Genomic DNA, 8,579 nt, shown 5'->3' with positions numbered 1-8,579 from the left:
GTCTTTATGGAGAAGATCAGTTGCCAGCTGGTACATTGGCATATCATAATCAGTAGCATCATCATACTCCTCAGATTACTCCTCAGATTGTAACCAATAAGCAACTCTGTACACCTTGTTTTTCCTCAACTTTTCAATTTTGGCATTGTAAACTACAGGTTTTTGCTCTTCAAGCCACGCATGACATGCCTTTCTGCCCACTACTTTCCCATTAACAATGTCCTGTAGATTCCATTTCTTAAGAAAAGGATATTTTTTTTAAATAACCTAAGTATCCAAATAACAAACAAATCCCATTCACACAAGAATTCACAATATAACATGATTTTTAAATCTCACTGTCATGATTAAATTGATGGAAGGAATTTAATGTTTAATTCCCATAAATTCATCTAGAAACATCCACTTTCAATATAATCAAAATTATTATTTTTTGCACAATACATGTGGCTAAAACTGTTGTGGATATTTAGTATAAAAATATTGATTATGGATGGACAATTACACAAAATATAGACGATTTAGATGCTCTTATGACATGATTGTCCAAAAAAAAAGAGAATTTTAATCATCTTGCGAGTCTGTGTTTCTGGAACACGATCGATTGGATCGTTGCATTTGCGGTGAATTTGAACCCCATATCGGCAGGAAAATCACTGCCGGTTCGTATGGGGCCCAAATCACATTTTCGCAACATAAAATTAGATAAAAGCCACCCCAAGAAGCAAGATTATATGTAAAATAGAAGACTTAACCTTTCTTTTGTCCTCATATTGCGATCCGTCACGCTGTAGGCGTTGAGGTCGCCTTTTATTTTAATCAAACTATTAAATTGTACAGCGATTTTTTTTTTAAACCGGGAACGGAAGTTCAATCGATTTTTCTTCATCAACTCGCAGCCCAAGGAAATCCCTCTCCGATAAGCGATACAGTCCGCGTTCCCAGTCCATAGCCATGGCCTGACGGGAAGCCTTCTGGCCGCGCGCAGGTCATCGGGAAGCCATCTGGCTTGAAGAAGTCAAAATGTATTCATGCAATTATATCTTAATAAATTAAATGGTATGTTCGGCTTCAGAGTGTTTAATTTTACTGTCTATCATTGAAATTGCAAATCCAAAGGAACAAATCGTTACAGGCACAGATAAATTTCACAACCATGTCATAAATTCCTATTATACATAGGCTGATTTATAATCTGTCAATACAACGAAAATCCTTTAAAAAAAATGTATTGCTTAAGAAAACCACCTTGGAAGAAATAAAAGAAAGACAAAGTGCTGGACTAACTCAGCAGGTCAGGCAGCAGGTGACGTCAGGTTCAGGTCGGGACCATTCTTCTGTCCTGACCCAAAATATCACATAGCCATGTTCTCCAGAGATGCTGCCAGACCCGCTGAGTTACTCTTTTTTGGTAAACTAGCATCTGCCCTTCCTTGTTTCTAATTGGAAGGAATCAATATGGTTCTGAGATATTTTGCCAAAGACACATTATTGAGAAATACATCATTCGGGTAGTCATATTCTTTTGTGGTCTTACCATTACCCTTGTATCCTCCAGCTCAATAGACCTCAGAAGTTCTCTGTAGTTCTCTTGACCTGCTCTTTGCCATCCCCATTTTTAACTGCTCTACCAAAGCAACCACCGCCATATAGATGTTTATACTTCCTCCTGAAAAACCTTCTACCTTGAAACCTTTTACCAAATCTTTGGCAATTTTCCTTAACGTATGTGGAGTCAGGTTAAAAGTTCTTATATAATGCTCACATCAGGCATTTTCAGGTGTATTTATTATGTTTGTTGGTGTTATATAAATTCAAGACAACATTGTTATGGTTGATCTTTCATGTTCAAAGTACATGGAAGTACAACATTAGGCAAGGTTCACGTACAAGTACTTAGACTAGGATAAAGATGATTTTGCACGTGAATTTATGTCAATCAGAAACAAACTCTTTTAAGGATATATGAACAAAGGAAATGAAAGAGTTGGGGAACGGTCTGTTTTTTAAACAGAAATTATGTCTCACGACAAGTATATTGATGTTTCAGTTTTGAAAGACGGTCTGCAACCAATTAATACTTACTCTGCTATAACTAGGTATGTTACAATACTTACCTTCAGCGGCGCTGCAATACTGCCACTGGCCATGTGCGCGATTTTGGCGCCTTTGAGGGGGGGGGGGGGGGCGGGGTTAAAACGCGGTTTTTTTCTTACCTTGTCCTGGATTATATTTGGTTGGAGTGCAAGCTTTTTCTGAAGAATCGTTCCGACGGGCGTTCTGTGTATTTTATTTTAATTTTTTTTTAAATCGCCCGACTAGTTCAGCGCTGGAGTCATTTTAAAATCAGCTTCTAAAGCCGTCAACGCCGACAATGGGGACGGATTTCAGGTAGGTGACAGGTAAAAGAAAGCTGTTTATATTCTTATGTATAAAAGTGGTCCTTAATATGCCTTTAGTTCACATTTTAAGTTGCGAAACGGTGATTTAGTCCCCATACCAACTGGCAGTGTTTTTCATGCCGATATGGGGTCTAAATCACTGCAAAACGCAACGTTCCAAATGGTCGCGTTCCACAAAAACCCACTGGCAAGTTGATTTAAATGGCCATTAATTTACAGGTATTAAACATTAAATTCCTTCCATTTGGCCTATAAATCCATGACAATTGGAATTGGAGATTTGAAAATTATGTTATATTGTGAATTCTTGTGTGAATGTTATTTGGACACTTAGGCTATTTAAAAATATTAATCTATTCTTAAGAAATTGATAGATGTTTAGAACTAGTAATTGAATTTTGTAATTAGCTACAATTAGGTAACTCACTAATTATATGCTTTAATTTCAAGTCAACTAAGTAAGATTGTTTCATATTTGTTTCAGAATGCTTCAATCTATAATAACTGAAAATTTATTCCAGTTCTCTTAATTTTTAAGATAATTATGGCCATTTGACTGTCCTCGATCACAGCTTTTGTGTTAAGTCAATGGAAAAGCAATAGGGAACAAGATGCTAATTTCAGAGTATGAAAATGGCCATAACCTTTTTAATACTGAAGATATGAAAGTGAATTAGGTGTCAAATTAAACTTCTTTTTATGCTTTATCTGATGGGATAAATTGCAGACTTGATTTTTTAAATCTCAAAATGTTGTAGCATTGCTACTATAACCTGCAGCGTTTCTCAATCTTTTCGGATGTTGTTACTTGGTGCCCCACTATGGGACTTATAGAAAATTAGAACAAGCGCTGACCCGTTAGGTTCTGTTCCCCCAATGCAATATTCCATCAAACTGAGCATGCGCAGCTGACGGGATCGCACTGCGCAGGCGTGATGCTTGAGTCTATTATTAAAGATGTTATTTAGAAAGCAGTGACAGAATCGGTTAAAGTCAGCATGGATTTATGAAGGGGTAATCATGCTTGACTAATCTTCCAGAATTTTTTTAGGATGTAACAAGTAATATGAATAACGGAGAGCCAGTGGATGTGGTGTATCTGGACTTTCAAAAAGCCTTTGACAAGGTCCCACACAAGAGATTTATGTGCAAAATTAGAGCACATGGTATTGGGGGTAGGGTATTGACATGGATAGAGAACTGGTTGGCAGACAGGAAGCAAAGAGTAGGAAATAACGGGTCCTTTCAGAATGGCAAGCAGCAACTAGTGGGGTGCCGCAAGGCTCGGTGCTGGGACCCAGATATTTACAATATATACTAGACTAAGTGGGACCCGTTGGGTCCCATGTTCACACGGGAGGGCTGGTCCCCTGACGCAATATTCCACCTCTCGTCCAATTCCAATATTGGTGGCCAGTGGAGGGGGGGGGGGGGCTTTCTGGAGTGCTGGTATGGGTGTTGTTGGCTGCAGGGACTACTGGTCTCCAGAGGGCTAGTATGGACATTGTGGGCCAAATGGATTCTTGGAGTGGCAGCTCAGTCCCTCAAGCCTGATGTGCTGGCAGCTCACTCACGGCTGGTGGGCTGGCAGTTGACTCACGGCTATTCCTTGAAATTCCATTTCAAGCAGAGTGCAAAGCCACCAAATTCAAATCCATTTTCCTACCATTTCAAGCAGGGTGCAAGGCCACCAAATTCAAGTGCAGTTTCTTACCTCTTCAAGCAGAGTGCAAAGCCACAAAATTCAAGTACAGTTTCAAAGCACTTCAAGCAGGGTGCAAGTCCACCAAATTCAGGTTCAGTTTCCTACCACTTCAAGCAGGGTGCAAGGCCACCGAATTCAAGTGCAGTTTCCAACCACTTCAAGCAGGGTGTAAGACTACCAAATTCAAGTGCAGTTTCATACCACTTCAAGCAGGGTGCAAGGCCACCAAATTCAAGTGCAGTTTCATACCATTCAAGGAGGGTGCAAGGCCACCAAATTCAAATGCAGTTTCATACCATTTCATGCAGGATGTAATGACACCACATTCAAATGCAGTTTCATACCATTTCACGCAGGGTGCAAGGCCACCACATTCAAATGCAGTTTCATACCATTTCAAGCAAGGTGAAACCACCATAAAACCACACAAAACACCACACTCAACAGTTCAGTAGACATTCAGTGTGTTCAGGTTGATTCACAGCTCAGAGTTGTGACCTCTCCCTACCCTATCATGCAGAGACTGAGCCACACCTACACTTCTGGGTTTTATAATCCCTCCCACTTTCACCGGAAAAGGTGTGTCCTTCATGGCGTGATTGACAGGAGAGAGATTCTCAATATTTTTAAAACACTAATAATACTTTTATTTTTCATTGATGGGAAGAATCCTCTGCACCTGATCAGCAGAGGGGGACTGCGTAAGATGGGCAAAAATCACAGCCGTAAGTGGTAGCATTTTACCTAAAATCAATATAGTGCAAACAGGAAGTTGTCAAGTTTAGACAAACAACCCTTTGCAGTGCCTTTTCACTTCAACCCAAAACCCACCCAAACAACCATTTGCAGTGCATTTTTACTTCAACCCAAACAACCATTAGCAGTGCATTTTTACTTCAACCCAAACAACCATTAGCAGGGCATTTTTACTTCAACCCAAACAACCATTAGCAGGGCATTTTTACTTCAACCCAAACAACCATTAGCAGTGCATTTTTACTTCAACCCAAACAATCATTAGCAGTGCATTTTACTTCAACCCAAACAACCATAAGCAGTGCATTTTACTTCAACCCAAACAACCATAAGCAGTGCATTTTTACTTCAACCCAAACAACCATTAGCAGTGCATTTTTACTTCAACCCAAACAACCATTAGCAGTGCATTTTTACTTCAACCCAAACAACCATTAGCAGTGCATTTTTACTTCAACCCAAACAACCATTTGCAGTGCATTTTTACTCAAACTAACCATATTTTCATTTTCAAACCACATTAAGGGCACTCACAGTTGAGTAGACATGTGTTCAGTGTTATTCAGAGCTCAGAGAGACGTGACCCTCTGGCTTCCTCCATCTTGCAGAGACTGAGTGAGGCACACCACTTCCTGGTTTAATAGTCCCTCCCCCTCCCTCCAGCAGGGGCAGCAGAGAGAATGGCTAAAAAATTTTTTAAACATTAATATCTCTCTGATTTTTCATCGATGGGAAAAATCCTCTGGTCCCGGAAGGCGGAGGGGGGCTCTGAGCGAGGTGGACAAAAATGACGGCCGTAGGTGGTGGCGATCTCTCGGAAATCGCAGTACAGTGAGCCAAAAGCGACAAGATCAGACTTATAGTAATATAAGATTAACGATTTAGATGAGGGAATTAAATGTAACATCTCTGTTTGCAGATGACACAAAGCTCGGTGGCAGTGTGATCTGCAAGGAGGATGCTATGAGGCTGCAGGGTGACTTGAATAGGTTGGGTGAGTGGGCAGAAGCATGGCAGATGCAATATAATGTGGATAAATGTGAGGTTATCCATTTGGTGGCAAGAACAGGAAGGCAGATTATTATCTGAATGGTGTCAGATTAGGAGAAGCGGAGGTGCAACGAGACCTGGGTGGCCTTGTACATCAGCCACTGAAAGTAAGCATGCAGGTATTGCAGGCAGTGAAAAAAGCTAATGGTATGTTGCCCTTCTTTGCGAGATGATCTGAGTTTAGGAGGAAGGAGGTACAACTGCAGTTGTACAGGGCCCTTGTGAGACCACACCTGGAGTATTGTGTGCAATTTTGGTCTCCTAATTTGAGGAAGGACATTATTGCTATTGAGGGAGTGCAGCCTAGGTTCACCAGGTTAATTCCCGGGATATCGGGACCGACATATGATGAAAGAAAGGGGCGACTGGGCTTGTATTCACTGGAATTTAGAAGGATGAGAGGGTATCTTATGACAAGTAATTGATGGATACAGCGAGGGAGGGTTTTAATAGGCAGATGGCTGGACAAAGGTCATAGATGAAAAGACAAAGGATTGAAGAGTTGCAAATTGTGAAGCTCGGGAAAGGAATGTTGGAGGAGAGGTGTAGAGAAAATATGGTCGAGTCCAGGTGGAGCATGGGGGGGAGGGGAGGTGATGATGGGGTGGCTGGAGGGGAGGTGGTGTTGGTCAGTTACAATTATTGGTTAAAATTAGAGAATCGATACTCCAATGTTGTTAGGAAGCTTACAACATTGGGTTGTACGCTGACTAACCAACCAAACTACCCCTTCTTTCCCACCCTTCCCTTTTTTATTCACCCATGGTTGGGTGTGAATATTTCCAAGAACACTCTTCCCATTAAGTTACCCCCTTCTATTCTCAACAGGCGTAATGGGATAAGGCCATGGAGATTTGCATTGATCTGTGTCTTTGTCTATAAACCACTACTTTTGGTGTTAGATGAAATTAGTCTATCATAGGTTCACGAGATTGATCCCTGGGACAGCGGGACTGTCATATGAGGAAACATTGAAAAAACTAGGCTTGTATTCACTGGAGTTTAGAAAGATGAGGGGATATCTTATAGAAACATATCTATATTACTAAAACGCTGATCTTGACCGCTTTTGGCCCACTGTGCTGCAATTTCCGACAGAACGCCGCCACCTACAGCTGTCATTTTTGGCCACTTCGCTCAGAGCCCCCCTCCACCTTAAGGGTGCGGAGGACTTTTCCCATCGATGATAAATCAGAGAGATATTAATGTTTTTTAAAAATTCACCATTCTCCTTGCTGCCCCTGCTGGAGGGAGGGGGAGGGACTATAAAACCTGGAAGTGGTGTGCCTCACTCAGTCTCTGCAAGATGGATGAAGCCAAGGGTAACATCTCTCTGAGCTCTGAATAACACTGAACAAATGTCTACACAACTGTGAGTCCCCTTAATGTGTTTTGAAAATGAAAATATGGTTTGTTTGAATTAAAAAGGCTCTGCCTGCAAATGGTTGTTTGGGTGCTTTGGCTTGAAGTTGAAAGGCACTACTTACTGCAAATGGTGGCTTGGGTGCTTTGGCTTGAAGTTGAAAGGCACAACTTACTGCAAATGGTGGCTTGGGTGCTTTGGCTTGAAGTTGAAAGGCACTGCAAATGGTGGCTTGGGTGTTTTGCTTGAAGTTGAAAGGCACTACTTACTGCACACGGTGGCTTGGATGCTTTGGCTTGAAGTTGAAAGGCACTACTTACTGCAAATGGTGGCTTGGGTGCTTTGGCTTTAAGTTGAAAGGCACTACTTACTGCAAATGGCGGCTTGGGTGCTTTGGCTTGATGTTGAAAGGCACTACTTACTGCAAATGGTGGCTTGGGTGCTTTGGCTTAAAGTTGAAAGGCACTACTTACTGCAAATGGTGGTGGCTGCTTTGGCTTGAAGTTGAAAGGCACTACTTACTGCAAATGGTTGCTTGGGTGCTTTGGCTTGGAGTTGAATGGCACTACATACTGCAAATGGTGGCTTTGGTGCTTTGGCTTGAAGTTGAAAGGCACTACTTACTGCAAATGGTGGCTTGGGTGCTTTGGCTTGAAGTTGAAAGTCACTACTTACTGCAAATGGTGGCGTGGGTGCTTTGCTTGAAGGTGAAAGGCACTACTTACTGTAAATGGTGGCATGAAGTTGATAGGCACTACTTACTACAAATGGTGGCTTGGGTGCTTTGGCTTGAAGTTGAATGGCACTACTTACTACAAATGGTGGCTTGGGTGCTTTGGTTTGAAGTCGAAAGGCACTACTTACCGCAAATGGTGGCTTGGGTGCTTTGGCTTGAGGTTGAAAGGCACTACTTACTGCAAATGGTGGCTTGGGTGCTTTGCTTGAAGTTGAAAGGTACTACTTACTGCAAATGGTGGCTTGGGTGCTTTGGCTTGAAGTTGAAAGGCTGTGATTTTTGGCCATCTTAGTCGGTCCCCCCTCCGCTGAGCAGGTGCAGAGAATTCTTCCCATCAATGAAAAATAAAAGTGTTATTAATGTTTAAAATATGTTGAGAATCTCTCTCCTGTCAATCACGCCATGAAAGCCACACCTTTTCCGGTGGGAGTGGAGGGGTTATAAAACCTGGAAGTGTGAGTGTGGCTCAGTCTCTGCATGATGGGGGAGGGAGAGGTTACGACTCTCTCTGAGCTGTGAAGCAACTGAACACACTAAATGTCTACTGAACTGTGAGTTTGGTGTTTT

The sequence above is a fragment of the Amblyraja radiata genome, chromosome 1, assembly GCF_010909765.2.
Source record: "Amblyraja radiata isolate CabotCenter1 chromosome 1, sAmbRad1.1.pri, whole genome shotgun sequence".
Taxonomy (NCBI): domain Eukaryota; kingdom Metazoa; phylum Chordata; class Chondrichthyes; order Rajiformes; family Rajidae; genus Amblyraja; species Amblyraja radiata.
Note: the sequence above shows the minus strand (reverse complement) of the source record.